The following is a 21,725-nucleotide window of genomic DNA, read 5'->3' as shown; positions in this document are numbered from 1 at the left end:
GTACTAGATACAAATAAAAAATATTTAACATTAGCTAAGTTCCGAATTCAATTGTTAGCCACATGTAGCCTATGAGCCACCAGTTTGCAATCTTGAATCAAAGATTCTACAAAATCTTTCTCAATCTAAACTGAGATAATTCCTTTGGGAAAATAAAGAGAGGGCTGGGGAGTAAAATTGAACTCCAAAGGAAGAAGAGACAATTAAAAAAAAAGATTTATTTGCATTATGTATATGAGTATGCTGTAGCTGTCTTCACACACACCAGAAGAGGGCGGTGGATCCCATTACAGATGGTTGTGAGTCATCAAGTGGTTGCTGGGAATTGAACTCAGGGCCTCTGAAGAGCAGTCGATACTGAGCCATCTCTGCAGCCCCAAGCAGGGAAATTTCAAGACTCAATATCACTATCTCCCCGATGTCCTAGAAACAGTACCCTGTGGTCTGCCAGGAGGGAGGGCTGAAGTTGTTGCCTGCTGCTGAGAGTGGTGCTGCACACAACCCAGCAGGCCGTGGGAGGCAGGTGGATCTCGGAGGCGAAGGCAAGCTTATTCTATAGAGAGCTCCAGGAGAAGCAGGGCTACACAGTGAGACCTTGCCTCAAGACTTTTTTTAAAATTTTAAAGAAATTTTTATTTCAAGTGGGGAATTAACTAGTGGATCAGCAAGATGGCTTGCAGGTAAAGGCACTTGACTCCAAGCCTGGCAATCCGAGTTCAATCTCCAAGACCCACATGGTAGAAGAGGAGGAGCAACTCCCACATGTTCCTCTCTGATCTCCAGATGTACACTCGAGCCCACACACATACATGGACTAAACAAACAGATAAATAAATGTAAAAAAATAAAAGCAAAGAGGATAAAACTATTAGAATAAGGAACAAATTCAATAGCCCTGGGTAGTATACCCCCAAAGAATAAAAACTACTGGGTCATCAGTCTGCAGAACACACCACCAATAAAATTATGGCAGTTCTCTATCTTTTATACAGAAATGAGATGCAGCAATGATTTCAACATCAAACTTGGTGAATAAAGCTTCCATTTTTATTTTTGCCTTTAGTGCATTAATTACACTGAACAGCAATTAAAGAGCTAAATGATGTACATGTAGTTTAAAAGCTCAAGCTAGTTACAGCATGCTTTATCAAGGTCAGGGATAGTGGGAAAGGTTTTACCAACAGCTTTTACCAAAATTAGTAGCAAAACCTTGACCAGAGAATAGCTCTTAAGAGTCTGCAGTAGACTAGAATGGTGTGAACAGACTGGCTTCCCATCAAACAGACTGGCATCTAATTACACACAGATAATTTACCTGGTATAGTCTATCTCTGGCAACTGTCCCAGCCTCCCTAAGTTCTTTCCCCATCCCTTCAGACCTGCTCTTGCTGTAGCCCAGACTGGCCTTGAATTTGCAATTGTCCCACATCCACCTACCTCCTCATTGCTGGGATTCTAGGCAAACACCACACACACCCTGTTGCTTACAACTTTTCCATAGATATGAAATAATTTCAGATAGAAAGGTATACATTATCTATTCCTATTTTAACCTAGTTATTTCACTTCTCACAGCTATCAATCACACAGGTTAGTCCATAAATAGAAGAAATCCTCTATAAGTTGCTTATATTTACATGTAAAGGATATTTTAGTAAGAAAAAAATTGTTTCTAGCAAGAAGACAGTACATCAAGTGAGGGATGGGGTTGCCATCCCACAGTCACATCTCTGACCCATAATTGTTCCTGTCTCAAAGAATTACAGGGATGGAAATGGAGGGGAGCCTGAGGAAAAGAAGGTCCAGCGACAGGCCCAAAGTGGGATCCAGCTCAAGGGGAGGTCCCAAGGCCTGACACTATCACTGAGGCTATGGAGAGCTCACAAAAAGGGACCTATCACGACTGCCCTCCAAAAGACCCAACAAGCAGCTGAAAGAGTCAGATGCTGGTATTTGCACCCAAGCAATGGACAAAAGCAGCTGACTCCTGTTGTTTAATTAGAGAAGGCTGAAAGAAGCTGAGGAGGAGGGCAATCCAGCAGTCTCAATTAATCTGGACCCCTGAGATCTCTCAAACACTAGACCACCAAACAGACTACACACACCAGCTGATATGAGGCCCCCAACACACATACAGTAGAGGACTTCCAGGTCTGTGTTCATTCAGAGATGAAGCACCTAACCCTCAAGAGACTGGAGGCCCCAGGGAGTTTAGAGCTCAGGTGGGGTGAGAAGTGGGGGTATCCACGTGGAGATGGGGTGGGGTGGGGAGGAGGTGTGGGATGTCAAGCAGTCAGATGGTGGATGAGACAGGGAATAAGATATGGAGTGTAAAAAAGATAAAAAGAACTGTTAGTAATTCATCTAATTCAAGGCTAAAGTCAACCCCAACATGTAACCTACTTTAAACCAGAGCTAGCAGTTTAATGCAGGCCTTCAGACCTTATGCATAATTTTCCTTCTCTTAACCTCAGAAACAGAACATGTTAATTGATGCAATGGGGAATAAGTGAGAACAACTGTAAAGCAATTCAATCATGCTTTTAAGTTTTCTTTATGGAAAGGATAGGAACCACTGAGCCCGAAAGTGAAATCCCAAGGGTATGGAGCATCCTGGCATTACCCATACTTCCTAAAGGACTGTCCTGGAGAGACAAATTAAGTCTACCTAATCCATGTTTGCTACTATTATATTTTAACTACATCTAGTTTTCTTTTAGAGTCACTTGCATCTACATTTGCTACTATTATATATTTTAACAGAATCTAGTTTTTTGGGTTTTCTATTTGTTTAGTTTTGAGACGGAGTCTCACTATGTAGCTGTCTTGGAACTCACAGAGATCCATTTGCCTCTGCCTCTCTGCCTCTGCCAGGAGCTCTGGGATTAAAAGTGTGTACCACATGCACATTTTTTCAAAGAAAACTTTAATTTGAAAGTATATACACTTTCTCCCTGATGTTGAGAACTAATGCTTTATTTTCTATCTAAAGTATCTGTTACCCTAACTTTGTTCTACTTTGTTATCACCAAAACCACTTTAATTAGGAAAGGAAGTAAAAATGTGGGCGTACTATAGAGGTATAAAGCATTCGACCCAGAGGGAGCAGATCTGTTACACATTTATCAAAATGAAGTCTTATATTCACAAGGGACAATATGAAGTTAGCTAACTCTGAAGCAGGATCTTTGGAGAACTCCAAAAACAAATAAAAACACAGAAGAACATGGGAGGCAAGTAGCCTCCTACTGAACTGCATTCCTGGCCCTTAGACATGTGAGACAGAGTCTCATTAGGTAGTAGCTAAGACTGGCCTCAAACTCTGCAAGAATAAGATTATGGGTGGCCCTTAAGAATTCATAACTGAAACTAAGTTTTTCTGAGTCAGAAAAACTTTAGTATGAGCTTTTCTCTCCAACATATTACCTCAGACTGATTTCCATTTCTGCAACTTATTTTTATTTATGTGTATATGTCTGTGTAAGCATATGCAGGTGCCTTAGGAGGCCAGCTAGAGTAACAGCCATGTGTGAGCTCACTGACATGGGTTCTGGGAACTGAACTGAAGCCCTATGCAAAAGAGCCAAGCACTCTGAAACTCACTATGAAGACCAAAGAGCCATTTCTACAGCCCTCCTCCCCTGCCCATTTTTTCAAGGCAGGGTCTTAGTATGTAACCCTGGCTGACCTAGAACTTGATATGTAGAATGGGCTGGCCTTGAACTCACAGAGATTTGTCCATCCCTGCCTCCTAAGTGCTGGGATTAAAGGAGTGCACCACCATGCCCTTTGCAACTTATTTTTAATACACACCTAGATAGTCTCACTCAAGTAGAGAAAGAAATGTGAGACCAACTGCCTCTAGATCATTGTTGTACACGTACCTACTATTCACCAGAAACTAAAAATGCTTAGTGGGTAGAGTCCCTAGAGACAGTGCTGAAAGAGGTGGTGACTGTCTTTTCAATTCAGGACTAAAGCCAACTCATCGTAGACTCTAAACAGATACTAAGGATATTAGTTGCATGAGTACAGAATGAAGTCTGCCATTGATTTTTTTGTTTGTTTGTTTGTTTGTTTGTTTTGTTTTTTCAAGACAGGATTTCTCTGTATAGCCCTGGCGTCCTGGAACTCACTCTGTAGACCAGGCTGCCCTCAAACTCAGAAATCCACCTGCCTTTGCTGGGAGTAAAGGTGTGCACCACCCCTGCCCCGGCTAAGATCATTACTATTAAAACTTTTTGTAATTGTAGCCTCAAGTATATTTTGTTAGTAGTGTCACGACCAACACACACACACACACACACACAGAGAGAGAGAGAGAGAGAGAGAGAGAGAGAGAGAGAGAGAGAGAAATGGGAGTTTCTACTAGAAAAAATTACCTAGCTCATAAATGAAAAGATTAAAATACAAATAAAAGGATTCTGAAGCCAGGAAACCATGATGATATATACCTGAAGTCCTTGCACTTCATAAGTAGAAGCAGGAAGATCATGAGTTCAAGGTTATCTTTGGCTACATAGCAAACCTGCGGCCAGTTTGGTTACATGAAACCCATGTTAAACACAACAAAGAAATCTCACCAAGAAAACGAAGTTGAACTAGTACTTTGAAAACTGTCTCCTTAGTTAGGAGTAGTAGTCCATGCCTTTAATCTCAGCACTTAGGATGAAGAGACAAGTAGATCAATGTGAGTCTGAGGCCAGTCTGTTTCTACATACATAGAGAGTTCCAGGACAGTCAGGGCTACACAGCAAGAAAACAAAACAAAAATCACAGAACTGTCCCCTTGTTTTTACCTGTGAATTCCAGAACCAAAGATTACTTACTAACTAGTCCTTGTACCAGCATCAAAGTTATCCTCAGCTACATAACAAGTTTAAAGCTAGCCTGGGTTTAGACTATGTCTCAAAAAACAACCAAACAAAAAACTTAGGCTGAGTCTGAAGGTTCACACCTATAATCCCAGCACTTGCCAGGGTGAGAAAAGAAGGCCATCATGGATGTGATACCAGCCTTTGATAATGAGTTTGAGGCCAACCTGGGTTAGTATGTCTCAAAAAAAAAAAAATTTTTTTTTTTTCATAAGAAGTAAATGTTGTGGGCTGGTGAGATGGCTCAGTGGGTAAGAGTACCCGACTGCTCTTCCAAAGGTCCAGAGTTCAAATCCCAGCAACCACATGGTGGCTCACAACCATCCCTAATGAGATCTGACGCCCTCTTCTGGTGTGTCTGAAGACAGCTACAGTGTACTTACATATAATAAATAAATCTTTAAAAAAAAAAAAGAAGTAAATGTTGCCAGGCAGTGGTGGCGCACGCCTTTAATCCCTGAACTTGAGAGGCAGAAGAGGCAGGCGGATTTCTGAGTTTGAGGCCAGCCTGGTCTACAGAGTGAGTTCCAGGACAGCCAGGACTATACAGAGAAACTGTGTCTCAAAAGAACAAAAACAAAAAAGTAAATGTTTTATCCAAATCATACAGAATACTCCTTGAAACTACACCTAAGTACTTTGTTATCCCTGGACTGACAAAGAACACCTGCTTGGTGGCAGCAAAACAATGCCACGAATAGGAGAGTCTAAGATGTACCCCATTCTAATTCCACAACTGTGTAGAAAATCAAATTTCTGAAAAACAAATCTTTTTAAGGACAGTAGAAGTATTCAGAACTGGTGTATTTTAAAACACTTTTGGAGGAGCATACATTATCGTTTTCTTATTTTGAACATTTCAACAGAGGTCAACTTATCTGCTATTGGAAAGGGGGTTCTATCCTTAGAGATGAGACAGCACTGGTGTAAATCAAGTTTCAAGAGTACCTTAAGTAAAATGCCCAGGACTTTCCGAGTAGTCAATCAAAGGTCATTCCTATACCTCTGTATAGGTTGAGCTCACAGGGACACAAAATGCTGTCTGTCTGTCTCCCTCAGCACTGTGCTTCTTGTTCGGCCAAACAAGAGGTTTAGAGGCCAAGAAGATAAACCAACTTCTAACCCCAGGCATGTTTTACATCTAAAACAAGGGCTACCAACTCTGAAGTTGCCAGGAGGCATTGGGATTTCCATGCTTGCTTAGACAGGGAAGGAAAGTCTGAGAGGAAGTGAGATCTAAGGAAGTAATGATAAAGAGAGGAAGAGTCTGGCACACAGTAGGACAGCACTCTGTAGGACAGCAATCATTAGTTTAAAAAAGAAAAAACTATTTAGTAGTAAGTAGTATTTCAGATTTCTTTTTTCTTTTCTTTTTTTTTTTTTTAAAGACTGGCTTGGATGAAACTCAGTGATATGCCTCCTCCTAACTTCCAAGTGCTGAGATTAAAGGTTTGCCCTGCTACAACCAGCCTATCTTCAACATCCTCTCTAGAATACAGATAAGAAAAAAAGCTCAGGTGAGCTAATCAATGACTTAAATACCTACAGAATAAAAAATTTAAAAAAACAGCCAGGCATGTCGGCGCACGCCTTTAATCCCACACTCGGGAGGCAGAGGCAAGCAGATTTCTGAGTTCAGGCCAGCCTGGTCTACAGTGAGTTCCAGGACAGCCAGGGCTATACAGAAAAACCCTGTCTCGAAAAAAAAAACCAAAAAATAAATAAATAAATAAATAAATAAATAAATAAATAAATAAATAAATAAATAAATAAATAAATAAAAATAAAAAAACCAACGTAGGCTGAAAGACAGCTCAGTGGTATGCATATACTGCTCTTCCAGAGGATCACAGTTCAATTCCCAGTACCCATATCAGAAGTCACTGTAAAACTTCTCCATAGGTACCTGCAACGATACACACATGCACACACACTTTATAAAGTAAAAATAAACCTTAACAAATATTTAGAATGGAACCTGAGTTCAATCTCCAGGACCAACATGGTGAGTGGAAAGAACCAAGAACCAGTTCCTACAAGTTGTTCCCCCCCATCTCTCTGTCTCTGTCTCTGTCTCTCTCTCTCTTTCACATACACACACACACACAGTAGGTAGGTAGATTGATTTTTAAACCAACACATGTATTCCTTATTTGAAGCAAAGAGCCACAGCAGTGCTGAGGACGAGCAAGGATTCTGATACACCATTACTGCCGATCTGATTTGGGCACAGCAGCTCAATGAGCTGTAAGTGAGCATTAGTTTCATAGAGAGATCTTGAGACAGCTGGACCTGAGCCATATGAATTTAAATTTTAAAAATAGGCATTCTAAAACTACCTTTTCTGGACCAATGAGATGGATCTCTGCAGGAAGAAATACTTATCAAGTTAAGTGGCAGGGTGGAAAAAGAAGACACTTAGGCTAGATGCCTCCTGACCATCTCAAAAGCATCCCTAAGCAAGGGAAAGAATCAGACTAAGATTCATGAGTCGTTACACTTTGGTTTGACAATCTGTAGCAAACTGCTCAAAAATGCCACCAAGCATAGAATCTCAAGGTATCTAGAAAAAGAGAGAGAAAGTTCAGCCAAAGGGCAACACTGTTGCTCTGACTGGCTTACTTTCTGAATGAATTTTCTTTCTGACTCATCCTTCTCAACGTCTGGGAACTCTCATGCCCATTTACTCAAATAGTAGGGGAGCCGAAACCCCTTCTGTCTTGGCTGTCTTCAGGCAGGGAGGCAGACAAAAGGTTCTCGTGAGCGCATACACAAACTTTGTCACAAAATCTTGTCAGTGAAGATACTGACGAGTGTGAGAAAGGTGTTGGGATCCTTCTCATACTGTCAACATGTTCATTAATCTCTTCACTCATCCCTCAACAGCAACTCACCAGGTACCTTCTGTGTACTAAACACTACATACAAACTGCCAACAAGGTAGAAATCAGGACTAGGGAAGAACAGGACACTGTGGAAATAAAGAGCAGAAGCATTAAAAAAAAATTGTCTCAGAAGATATGGAGAGATGGGCTGTCGAGATGGCTCAGTGGTTAAGAGAGCCAACTGCTCTTCCAAAGGTCCTACGTTCAAAACCCAGCAACCACATGATGGCTCACAACCATCCTTAACGAAATCTGATGCCCTCTTCTGGTGTGTCTAAAGACAGCTACAGTGTACTTACATATAATAAATAAATAAATCTTTTTAAAAAAAAGATATGGAGAGATGAAATTTGATGTCTGAGAAAAGTAGTTGGTATAGGAGGAGATTAGAGGTCTTGGTCATAAACAAAGAAAACAGCATAAGTGATGTTCACAAGAGAAACATATTGCAGGCTGCCATGGCAGGGTGAGCAATTCTACAGGGCGGTTTGGCAGGCAAGGACGTGCTGCAAAAGCCTTTGACAGAGTTTGATCTTAAGGCCCATGAAGGGTCTTGAACATGTCAGTGACATGAGCAAAGCTGTATTTCTAAAGGTCACTCTGGCTATTAGAAAATTTAGGAGTCTGGAGGACTGGATGAGGGTTAAAGGCAAGAGGCTAAGTTGTTCCCACATTCACTCAAAGACAATGGAGTCCGAGAGGTAAGTGAAAAGACAGGAAGGACTTTGGATGATCACTCCATACAAAGACAAGCATGACCCCTATTTGTACGTCCAGTGTAGTTGCATGTAACCACCAGCAGAAGTCCAGAGCCAGGGAGAAATCCTAAAAAAGGTAAGCTAGGGCTGGTGAGATGGCTCAGTGGGTAAGAGCACCCGACTGCTCTTCCAAAGGTCCGGAGTTCAAATCCCAGCAACCACATGGTGGCTCACAACCATCTGTAACAAGATCTGATGCCCTATTCTGCAGTGTCTGAAGACAGCTACAGTGTACTTACATATAATAAATAAATCTTTAAAAAAAAAAAAAAGGTAAGCTAAATGAAACACTGAATTCATTTTAAGAGATAAATTAGGAATTATTTCCTTTCAATGTTTTTCCTCAAGCTTTGTTTTATTTTACGTGCATTAATATTTTGCTTGTGTGCATATATGTACATTACACACATGCCTGGTGCCCAAGGATACCAGAAAAGGGCATCAGATCCCCTGAAATTGGAGTTATGTACAGACTGTTGTAAGCAACTATGTGGGTGCTGGGAACTGAACGCAGGTCCTCTGGAAGAGCAGCAAGTGTTTGTATTCATCTCTCCAGCCCCCTTTTCAATGTCTTGTCTTGTTTGTTTGTTTGTTTGTTTGTTTGTTTTCCCAGACAGGGTTTCTCTGTGTAGCCCTGCCTGTCCCAAAACTCATTTTGTAGACCAGGCTACTCTCAATCTCAAGAGCTCTCCCTGCCTCTGCCTCCCAAGTGCTGATGGGGGGGGGGGGGGGTGGTGCAACACCAACACTCAGCTCCTCTTTCAAAAGTCCTTTGAATGGACATGGCCTAGAATGGTTCTTAGCTCTTAAATTACATGTATTAAGTGGCTGCTAAAAACCTATTATAGATTTAAAAGATTAAATATGTTGTCCACATATTATACACAGATGGGCGAACATACAAGACTACAATAATAAACAGTACACTGTTAATATTAACAATGCAGGGAAAGCACACACTTACCATTGTCTGTAACCATCTCTGCGAACGCAAATCATCTTAGCAGAAGGTAATTAGACAGAACACAGAGAAAGATATTTAAAAGAAAAGAGTTCCATGCAGATTTTAGGATTCTGATCTATAGTGACAATTTCATCTACTCTGCCCCGGTCCAAATGAAGGAACTTTAAAAAATATCCACAATTAACATGAGAATAAAATCCCAACCTGAGAGAGGGCTCAGTAAGTGAAGGCACTTGAATACAAGCCTGGCAACATGAGTTCATCCCCAAACCCATGTAAAGGTGGGAAGAGCAAAGTGACTCCACAGAGGTATCCTCGGCCTCCACAGTGCATCACACACACACCAACCCCATCATGTACGTTCTAACTACATGGGGGGCGGGTAGTAACACTTTACAGATGGCCAGTGTGACTGGGGAAGTGATTTTTATTTTATTTCTTTGTTATTAATTAAAACAGCTATTATACTTGAGGACAAACATGACTCTAGACCAAAAGCTCTCAACTGTGCGTCTCGACCCCCAGGAGTAAATAACCTTTCACAGGGATTGCCTAAGACCATCGGAAAATACAGATATTTATATTATGATTCATAATAGTAGCAAAATTAAATTAATTTTATGGTTGGAGGTCCCCACAACATGAAGAACTGGATTAAAAGGTTATGGCATTACGAAGGTTGCAATCCATAGCTCTAGAATGAATTGTTCCTTTACTGAAGAATTCATTTTTTCTTAAGCCAGGATGAAGCAGTTTTCAGGTGATATGTGAGCAAATGGAGAAATGGACGAAAATAGTTAGCTCAAAAGATTAGTATTGGGGGGCTAGTGAGATGGCTCAGCTGTTAAGAGTGCCGACTGCTCTTCCAAAGGTCCCTAGTTTAAATCCCAGCAACCACATGGTGGCTCACAACCATCCGTAACAAAAATCTGATGTCCTCTTCAGGAGTGTCTGAAGACAGCTACAGTGTACTTTCATATAATAAATAAATAAATATTTAAAAAAAGATTAGTATTTCTCTATCATTCCTGGTTACCACATGGCAAGAGCAATGAAACACTGAGGATTCAAACACGGCTCAGTACAAAGGACTGAAAGGCTTCTACCCAACCTAGTACTCTGCCCAGCTCCTTAAGCCATAAAGCAGTGCGTGCTAATGCCTGATTCACTATTAGATAGTTGGGCATGGCCTTCAACCTAAGCACACATTGGATTTACAAGGCTGATTCTTAAAAATACCAAAAGATACTTAGACATTAGTGGCTCAAGTTTTCCTAGCCAAACAAAGCATGTATGTCATACTCAATCACCATAAAGATAATGATGATCATGATCATGAAGATGACGTCGACGACAATAAGTTCTATAGAATCTTCAATATATAAGGTAATGTTCTAAGCACTTCATATGCACTATTCATTTAACTTTGAATCATTCAGTGAGGTTAGTACTATTTTTCATGTTACAGATGGGGAAATTAAGCACAGAGGTTAGGTAATTGCCCAAGGAAAATGCAAACAGTCTGCTCCAAAATTTGTACTGTTAATCTTCAGCAGAAGAAGACACCATAGATGTTGATGTAAAAAACAAAATCCAATAGAAACGTCAACTACAATCCCCTAGTACTCTCAGATGCCACTCTCTGTGCCCATCAGAATAAACTAATTGAGAAATTTTGCAGCATTTTTACAGTCCAGATAATATTATACTGGTTGCTGGAAGCACTCAAGTGCACACTAAGAAAATGCCATACAGGTATGGAGGTAATGTCTGTAATACCAGTGCCTGAGGCAGGAGGATCAAGAAGCTGAGAATCAGCCTGGGGTACATAATAGCCTCCCCCAACCCCTATTAAAAAGGAGGAAGAAGCCAGGCGTGGTGGCACATGCCTTTAATCCCAGCACTCAGGAGGCAGAGACAGGCGGATTTCTGAGTTCGAGGCCAGCCTGGTCTACAGAGTGAGTTCCAGGACAAGGACAGCCAGGGCTATACAGAGAAACCCTGTCTTGAAGAATCAAAAAAAAGGAGGAAGCGGAAGAGGGGGGAAAATACCATTTTCTGTAGGAATAAAACTGCAGCAACAATGAAATGAATTTTTAAAACTCAAAATTTTTCCTGAAAAAATTCACAATCTGATGATTAATAAGGACAGTATTCTTCAAGAGTCAAAGAAAGTAAGTATACACACATGTTATCACCAAGGGACTGTACACAACTCATAGAAAACATCTGTAAACACAACCTCTGCCCACGCACCTACCAAAACACCTGAAAACCCCTGAACCTCTCATGAAAGGGAGGGGAAGGTACCTAAGAACCAAGGGAGAATGAAGCCCCAGGATGGAACAGAGATGATTACAAAGATGATTTTATTAACTGCTCTGCCATGGGCACCAAAAAGCAAGTAACCAGCATGCAGGGAGCGCTGGCAACCTCGTGCAAGCCTCAGATTTAAGCAAGGCACCAAATAAGGGAAGGATTCTGCTGCATCAACTCTAGGAAAAGTGTTTCAAGTTAAAAATGGCTATCCAGGTTTGGATGTGAACTTCTGTATCTGCTCTTTATCAACAGAGGCCACTCTACCTTTCGGGCAGCTAACAGCACAAAGAGAGAACTTAGAACCAAAATGGATCACACAGGATAACCATGGGGCCTGATGCGGCCTGTCATTTGCCTGCCATCAAAGCCAAAGCTACAAATATGCCAATGCCGAACTTAGACCCCACCTGTCCTGAAGTCCCACCTCCTACTCTCAACCCTCAGCCACAGTTCAGGAATAAGGTGAAAAAAACACAGCAGTGTTGGTGTGAGACCCAGTTGCACTGTAACTAGAATTTAGGCCTATTTTCACTGAGGGTTCTTTGTTGGTTTATGGGCTTGAGTTCTTAATTTTTCTGTGCTGTTACCAGACCAAAACTATCAATTCAAGAGAACACCTTCAATCATTCCCTTTCCCCCCCACCCTCCTCCCCCATATGTGTGTGTGCACATGAGTGCACACACATATCTGTCTGCAATGGACACTGAAGCCAGGGCCTTATGAATATACTAGGCAAGCATTCTACCATCATACTACCTCAGTCCTGATCTTATCTTTGGTTTAATTCTATCTCTTCTAAGTTTTCCATCATTTAGTTAGTCGGTAAGTCGGTTGGTTGGTTGGTTGGTTGGTTGGTTAGTTGGTTGGTTCCTGCTATCCACTATCTTTTTTTCTGCTGCTATACTACTCCTCCAGGCAAGATGACCCTCAGATGTCTAAACAATTCTGTTTTTACCATCCATCTTGCTGTAGCAATGTTGGGATTATAGGCGAGTACCACTGAATCCAACATTTTACATGGGTTCGAGGGGACTGGACTTGGGCTATTTAAGCATGTGGCTATCCCTTTTATCCACTGAACCATCTTTCTGTCTCCCTCCATATCTCTCTTTTTATCATTTTTTTAAAAGATTTATTTTTATATCCATTGGTATTTTACCTCCATGTTTGTGTGATAGTGCCCAAAGCCCTGGAACTGGAATTAGAGACAGTGGTGAGTTGCCTTGTGGGTGCTGGGAATTGAATCTGGGTCCTCTAGAAGAGAAGCCAGTGCTTTTAATCACTGAGCCATGTCTCCAGCCACCCATTCTTCATATCTCTCTCTTTTTTTTTTGAGACAGGGTTTCTCTGTATAGCCCTGGCTGTCCTGAAACTCACTCTGTAGACCAGGCTGGCCTCGAATTCGGACACCCACCTGCCTCTGCCTCCCAAGTGCTGGGATTAAAGGTGTGCACCACCTCTGCCCGGCAGTCTTCATATTTCTTTTTTTTTTTTTTTTTTTTTTTTTTGGTTTTTCGAGTCAGGGTTTCTCTGTGTAGCCCCGTTGTCCTGGAATTCACTTTGTAGACCAGGCTGTCCTTGAATTCAGAAATTCACCTGCCTCTGCCTCCCAAATGCTGGGATTAAAGGCGTGCACCACCACAGCCTGGCTGTCTGTACTTTTTGATAAGAATGTTTTAAGATTGGTTGTTAAGAAATATGAAGCCGGGCGGTGGTAGAGGCATTTGGGAGGCAGAGGCAGGTGGATTTCTGAGTTCAAGGTCAGCCTGGTCTACAGAGTGAGTTCCAGAGAAGCCAGGGCTACACAGAGAAACCCTGTCTCCAAAAACCAAAAAAAAAAAAGAACAGACATCAGCTGTTTCTTGCTTTATTTGCAATGCCCATTCACTGTCACTATTAAAAATATAAGAAATATTTAAATTTGAAGCTAAAAAGGAAGGAGTGAAAGTGGTATTAGTATAAAACCACAAGAACATGTTATAACAACTTGCCAACCTGTGTAACACTCATAAATGTGACACTTTTCTGCTATACACTACAATACATATAATTTTTAAGTCTGCAACCTTTTATTTACTGTTCAGCCAAGAGCCTCTGTTCTGTGGATTGGAAAGCTGGCTTGTTGGGTAAGAGTGGGTGCTGCACTTGCAGAATACCTGGATTTGGTTCCCAGCATCAACATCAAGCAGGTCACAAGCACCTGTAATTCCAGTTCCAGGGTGTTCAACACCCCTCAGGCCTTAACAGGCACCTGCATGCAGGTGGTAGTACGCATATACTCACACAGGTACCACATACACGTAAATAAAATAATTTTGAAAAATTATAAGTTTTTATTCTAATACTCCCATATGTCCTAACCCTCACCAAGATTTCTAATTATGAAGCAGTAGAAAAGAAGGTGATTATGCTAAAAGTTTGGAGCTCCCTTTGAAGCAAAAAGATGCACTGGTAGATCTGGATAGATGACTCATCAGTTAAAACACTTGCTGTTCCTGCAGAAGACCTGGGTTCAGTTCCTAGTACAAACTTGCAGCTAATAGTTGTCTATAATTCCAGTTCCAAGGAGTCTGGTGCCCTCTTCCAGCCTCCACAGGCTCCTGCACACATATGGTACACAAACATACATGCAGGTAGAAACAAACACTCAAACACAAACTAAATAGATCTTTAAAAGCTGTTCTAGTGTTAAATACCAAACCTCTCCCTATTTCAGACACGAATCTAGGAAAGACATAAAGAAATTTGCGCCGGGCGTGGTGGCGCACGGCTTTAATCCCAGCACTCTGGAGGCAGAGGCAGGCGGATTTCTGAATTTGAGGCCAGCCTGGTCTACAAAGTGAGCTCCAGGACAGCCAGGGCTATATAGAGAAACCCTGTCTCGAAACCCACCCCCCCAAAAAAAAGAAAGAAAAAAAGAAATTTGCTTGTGGAAACAGAAGAAATTTAGAAAAGCCTGACTCGTTGTGCACACTGGCACAAAGAGTATTTATCAGTGCCTTTTTCAGTCTTCTGACATATGTCACTTATAAGGACTTTAAAAGCCATACTTTTTACAGATCTGTCCAGAAGTCTAAAGGGAAGCCTGCCAAAGAAATTCCTCAGAGAGAATGTCAACAGCCTCAACACAGTTTGCTATACAAATTAGGACCTAGAATCTCAGGGATTTGTGGCACATGTCAGGTCAAAATTTCATTATCAACTTAAGCCAGAAAGGAACACTCCAGAAAAACGCAAATCCACCGAAAGCCTTATCCCAACTGCCTTTTCTCTTAAGCTATAGTAGATGCTGTCCTACTACTCATGTAAGCAAGAAGAGGTTTTACTGTCGATGGTTCCAACACAAAGCATAACTTATTCCTAAGCCAAGCAGGGTTTGACTCTGAAAGCTTCCCAGAATAATGGAAGGCATGACTTCAGGGTGAGTCAACCTTAGCTAAAGCACAAAATAAAGCAGAGAACTATTTAAAGGATTCATTTCTAAGACTGGGCCAAATCAGTCCACTCTGTGATGAATCCTGAGTTCCAAACATGTGGTTAGACTTCATCAATGTGGACATATGTAACGTGACCCAGATATTCCAGTAACAAGACTCTCGGCTAGCAATCCAAGGGATGGCCATCCCTAACAGGTTTCCTTGATTTCTTTTCCTTATTATTTGTTTGTTTATTTTGTGGGGAGTAGGTATACTGGAGCAAAGGGCCTCATGCATACTAGGCAATCACTAAACTACTTGGTCAACTTTTCCGTTTGTTTTTGAGATAGAGTCCCACTATGTACACCAGACTAGCCTCAAACTTACAGAGATTTGTCTACCTCTGTCTCCTAAATTCTGCAATTAAAAGTATGTGCCCCTGACATGCCCTGTTTTGTTTCGTTATATTTTTAAGATGGGAGTCTTAATATTTAATTGTCTGATAACGAAACTGCAACCCTCATGCCTCAGCTTCCTGAAGAGCTGGTACATACAGACTGTAATGCCAGGGCCGGGCATGGTACGCACGCCTTTAATCCCAGCACTTGGGAGGCAGAGGCAGGCGGATTTTTGAGTTCAAGAACAGCCTGGTTTACAGAGTGAGTTCCAGGACAGCCAGGGCTATACAGAGAAACCCTGTCTCAATAAAAAAAAAAAAAAAAAAAAAAAAAAAAAAAGACTGTAATGCTAGGATTCCATGAAGTTTTTAATTATACCATGTTTTTATCTACATTGTTCCTTGCTGTCCATATCTGCTTTTTTTTAAAAGTGTGTTTATGAATATGTGCATATGAATGCAGTACCCTCAGGCCATGGGTATCAGGTTCCTCTGGAGCTAGAATTGGTGGTTATGAGCCACCATGTGTTCTAGAAACTGAACTTGGGTTCTTTACAATAGTATAAGCTCTAAACTGCTGAGCCTGTACCTCCAGCCCCCATATCTACCTACAGAACCTCTTCCACTCTTCAAAATTAAGGACTCAGATTATCTTTCTGCTATTTTTCTCTGATCACCCTTAATTTCCTTCTCCCCTTTATAACACTATACCTATGCAATACTTCATTTTAAGTACTTATAGATCCATTTCTCTGACTATAATGTACCTCTGAGGTAAGGACCAACATCATTTACTTCCCTACATACAACACCTTGAAAAAATTACTAGCTTAATATCTGTAGAAAGAGCCGGGCATGGTGGCGCTCGCCTTTAATCCCAGCACTCGGGAGGCAGAGGCAGGCAGATTTCTGAGTTCAAGGCCAGCCTGGTCTACAGAGTGAGTTCCAGGACAGTCAGGGCTACACAGAGAAACCCTGTCTCGAACCCCCCCCCCAAAAAAAATCTGTAGAGATTATCTGAACAAGGAGGAAAATTTGAATCTCTCAGAAAATATTAATTAACCCTAAAATAGTTTTTATAACTAGATAAATAGGTCAAAAAGGAAAAAAAGAAAAATGCCAATATAAAATTATAAAGGCAGTTATTTAAGGCAACATAGAAAGGTGTGCCAGAAGACAAAATAGATTTTAGAAAAGGAAGAGGAGTTGGAGTGGGAGGATAAAGAGGTCATCAGTAGTAAAGTTACCACCCAAAATACATTCCAGCAAGTTCTTTATAGTTATTAGAGGAAGTTACCAGTTTAGTTGAGCTATAACCTCTCTACAATTAAAAAATTACTCTATAAATAAGTTCATAAATGCACTTAGCTAATTTTATAGCACTGAAAACATGAAAAATTTCTACCATAATTTCCACAGGTGGCATCATGTAGCACAAAAATCATTATTCGTTTTAATGTAAGGTGAGTGTATACCAAATACAAATGAGTAAGTAATACTACCAGTGACCAATATAATATGTCAGTTACATAGCTGTATCAGTTACATACAATATGGCAATTATAGGCATAAATGACAGACAGATGTCTAATGGTTCCTATATTAGATGCTTAATACATTTAGATCCACGATAAAAAACAATTTAAAAATCATGGAGACACTTAAAAATAGAAGTGTTGTTAATAATACTTTATAATGCATCAGATCTGGATCTTTTTAATTCCTTCTGATCTAGAGTCTATACACTAATTCTCAGGAGGATAAAACGGAGCAGTAACTTCAATATTAAATATTTATGAGTAAAATAAAAAGCTTCCAAAATGGGAAAAACCCAGAGTATCCCTCAGGAGCCAAAAACAGTCCACAGACTGGAGAAAGAATATGAGCCAAGAAAACAACTATTTCATAGTCTTCATCTTAGCTGAAACATCATATCCAAAACAGTGAAAACAAAGTAGACAGATGAAGTTCTGCAATGTTTAAGAGAAGGGAAAGAATGCAGAACAAGAGAACTATGGATATATCCCCCCCAAGAGAAAGGGCAGAAACAAAACCAGTATAGGAAACCATGAGAAAGGCCACACGGGACACATGAAGGTTGGTGCAGTTTCCTACCCACACAACAGCCAGTGTTACTGTATAGTCCTTCCTACATCACAGCTGCAGACTCACAGGTCCAATGTACAGGACTCACTCTTATTGGAAGGCTCTTCAAAAACTAGATCCTAAGGGACAATTTATAGTACACCCTCACAAACATGCCAGCTGGCTGCAACTCAGCAGCTGATTGCTCCCTTGTCTAACTTGGTAAGGAGCCAGAGGAGGACTTTTCGTAGTCAATTCTCCCATGCTGGAAATTCTCTAATGCCAGAGTTCTGGCTTAAGTCAGGATATCAGGTTATTCATGAGATGCCAAAACTATATCTTTACATTGGCTTTGAACAACTCTCTCAAATATACCATACAAATTCCCACAATCTTCAACATCATCTGGACACTAAGGCCAAAGACAGCAACTTCTCACATAGAGAGGAACAAGCTTTTTAAAGTATGAGTAACATCAAAACAAACTTTTCATAAGTTATAAATCAGTCTCACTGACTCTAAAATAGGCAACTGGACAATGCACTCAATAAATGGTTTCCTTAAAACTCTACTAGGCATGTTCCCTTTTCTACCAGATACTCTAATTCTCCCTATTGTTGACTTATTCTATGAAGATCAAACCACAAGGCAGTTTCTCTAAGAGGAAATGATGGAAGAAATCTAACAAGGTGGGTTTTGTTTTTTTTTAATATCATCAAGCCCCCAAATTCATAATTCTTAAGTGGAATAGCACTCTTCCTCCCAGAGAGTGTTTGAAAATATGAGGGGATCACTAATGGCACTTAGCTGGTAGTGCCAGGAATGATATGGATCCTGAAGTGGCAAACACACAGGATTATGTGATCACAAGAGTGCGAAAACCTTCATTAGCAGTGTCTTATAAGAAGGCCCTCAACCTTAACTGCTTTGATCCCTCCCAGCTTCTAGGACAGTGAGGAAAGAATTGGTGGTTGGGGGAAGCCTGAATTTTAAACTAATTTAAAACTAGCATGGACAGCATAAACAACTTCATCTGGATCAAGCAATGAGATAAGAGAAGACTCACTGGGTAAAAGTGTTTCCTGTAAAGTCTAAGGACCAAAGGTCACACTCATGTCTGTACCCACATAACATGCTGAGCATGAGCCTGTAAATGTCTGTAGCCCAAGTGATAGAAAGAAAGAAAACAGGAGGGCACTAGGGCTTGCTGACTAATAAAATATGGGCTTCATGTTTACAGAGAAACCATAAAAGATTAAGATGGAAAGTGGCAGGACAAGTAGCACCCTTGCAAATACACACACACAAACACACACCCCTATGCTACTCACACATACAAATTAATAATAAAGATGTGTTGGGCATGGTGGCAGATCTCTGTGTTCAAATAATCTTTAAAAAAGTAAAATAAAGTATAGTACTATGTTATGAACAACTTCGATAAAATAATATACATAATATAATGTGTATTTCTTTGTTGAAACAGGGTCTCATCGTGTATACTTGGATGGCCTGGAACTTGATACAAAGACCAGGCTGGCCTTGAACTCATAAAGATCTGCCTGCTTCTGCCTCTGTATTGGCAAAATTAAAGGCATGTGTGACCATGATCTGTCAATAATATATATAATAACTGGTTTCACACTTAAGACTACTGGCTATTGACAACCTAGGTTTAGATCCTATCATCCACTTGGTGGCTCACACGAGTGTGTAATTCCAGTTCCAGACACTCTGATGCCCTATTCTGGCCATTCAAACAAAATGCCCATACACATAAAATTCATTTAAAAATATTTAATGGGACTAGAGAAATGGCTCAGATGTTAAGACCCAAATTTGGTTCCCAGCACCCATATTTGGCAGTTAATAACTTCCTACACCTCCAGTTCCAGGATCGTTGATACCTCTTGGCCTCGCCAGCATCTGGACTCATCGTGTGTGTGTGTGTGTGTGTGTGTGTGTGTGTGTGTGTACATATATGTATATATATACATATATATATATATATATATATATATATCCATACCCATATATGCACAACTACAAATAATTTTTTTAAATCTCTAAAAATACTTTTTAAATAACAAAAGTTTAAATACCTAAGAATTGGGGCTGGGAAGACAGGTTAGCAGACAAAGGCTTGCCCTAAGCCTGACAACCTGAGTTCAATCCCTGGGACCCACGTGACAAAAAGAGAGACCAACTCCCAGAAGATGTTCTTGGACCTCCATAGGCACGCGAGCACACACACACACGAAATGGAAAAATAAAAAAGTAATTTAAATTAAGACCCCAAAATTTAAAAATGTGTTTGATTTGTAACCAAATTGTTCTCTGATTACTTTCTCTTCCTCTGAACATTTTAGCTGCTTCATGTTTTCTTCTGAATGCTTTTTTTTTCTTTTATTCTTTTTTTTTTTTTTTTTGGTTTTCGAGACAGGGTTTCTCTATGTAGCCCTGGCTGTCCTGGAACTCACTCTGTAGACCAGGCTGGCCTCGAACTTAGAAATCCGCCTGCCTCTGCCTCCCGAGTGCTGGGATTAAAGGCGTGCGTACCACCCGGCCTGAATGCTAACTTTTAAGCACATTACTGGAAAAGCGCACCACCTCACTCCTTCCTCCTTCAGGATGTATTGTTTATACTTGTTCTGTATGTTACTCAAGTGACTTCTCTTTACAATTACTGTCATTACTATTTCTAAAATGTCTAAATTAAACCAAAGCTTGGAAATTCTGACTGGTATCTGGGTCCGACTTTCCGGATGGTAACTGAAGGTCATGTGGGGTGGAAAGTGGCCTGTGGGTAACAGAACACACACATGCACGCGAACAGGATATGTTGGTAATCTGGCTTCCTGAGACCTAGTAAGTTGTGAGAGTTCTCACCATTACCCTTGGAGAAGATGAAAAAACTAAAGTTGGAAAATGCTGGATTTTTAAAATGTCCCCTCTTAGCATTCTATCTAGTGGTGTCTGGGAAGGGGCACATTTGCCTCCTACACCATTTTACTTGTCTAAAAGTACAAAACAAGCGAATGAACGGAAGCTTCTTCATAGCGTGGAAGCTGGTGTTTGTGGCACAGCTTATGTCACGTCTCAAGCCCAGAAACACGAAGAGTGTGGTTTTGGTGTTTAACCAGCCTCTACTGCACCCTGGCACTGTTTCTTCCCCAGAGAACTTTAGAGGAAAAAAACCAACCTCCTATCTTAAAACCAAAGGCCAGGATAAAAATAAAGCCCTGAAGTGGTTTGGTGACCGAGGTCATAAGGGCTGCCACAGGTCTGAAGGTAGGGCCAGTATGCTCTGAGAAACTTCACTGCAGTCAACCACAGAAACAAAGACCTCAGCCCCACAGTCCAACAGTCTAGGAGGCTGCCTTTAGGCCTGATTTGTTAGGAGCTGCTCCACACAAAGCAGTTTATATCCTTTGAAAACCTCCAATCCTGCTTATAACTTTAACAGCAGTCTAGCTGAACTGTTCCTAGAGCCTATGAAAAGCAGAGCCAACCTGCAGCCTTGTCCTATAGGAAGGAGGCTGCCATGAACTCTCGCAGGCTTATTGCCTAATCTCCACTCATGAAGCAACTTTAAAACTTGATTCTGAGGTGAAGGAGTAGAACATGAGGTTCACACTACAAACTAGAAAAGTGAAATGGGAACTGACATGAAATCAACTCACGGCAACCCTGATGAAAATAAAACAAAACAAACAAAAGGACCAAAGCCAACCAAACATGCAATCCTTACACCCAGGAAACCAACAATTCGTCTTTCTCTACCAGGATCACATAATTACAGAGCAACAAAGAAACTGGGTTATCAGACATGAAACATCTGCTTACTAGCAAACCCAGAGATGAAATTTTTCTCTAACATTCTACACTGTCCAGAGGAAATGAGGGTAAACACTGGTTCTGCTCCTTCATCCTGACAGGAGTTCTGAAACTGCAAACTTAATTTACCATGATCTATGCCCAACAACTAGAATGCACTCCAAAATGTACCATATGACCTGATGTACC

General features: G+C 40.8%; 1 protein-coding gene across 3 annotated transcripts in view; it reads right to left on the bottom strand.

The window, feature by feature from the left end:
- Positions 1 to 21,725, bottom strand: part of Smg6 (Smg-6 homolog, nonsense mediated mRNA decay factor (C. elegans)) — a 238,595-nt gene that overhangs the window by 183,479 nt on the left and 33,391 nt on the right. The window lies entirely within an intron of this gene.

This window comes from Mus musculus, chromosome 11 (assembly GCF_000001635.26).
Source record: "Mus musculus strain C57BL/6J chromosome 11, GRCm38.p6 C57BL/6J".
NCBI lineage: Eukaryota > Metazoa > Chordata > Mammalia > Rodentia > Muridae > Mus > Mus musculus.
Note: the sequence above shows the minus strand (reverse complement) of the source record. Positions and strands in the feature narration are given on the sequence as shown.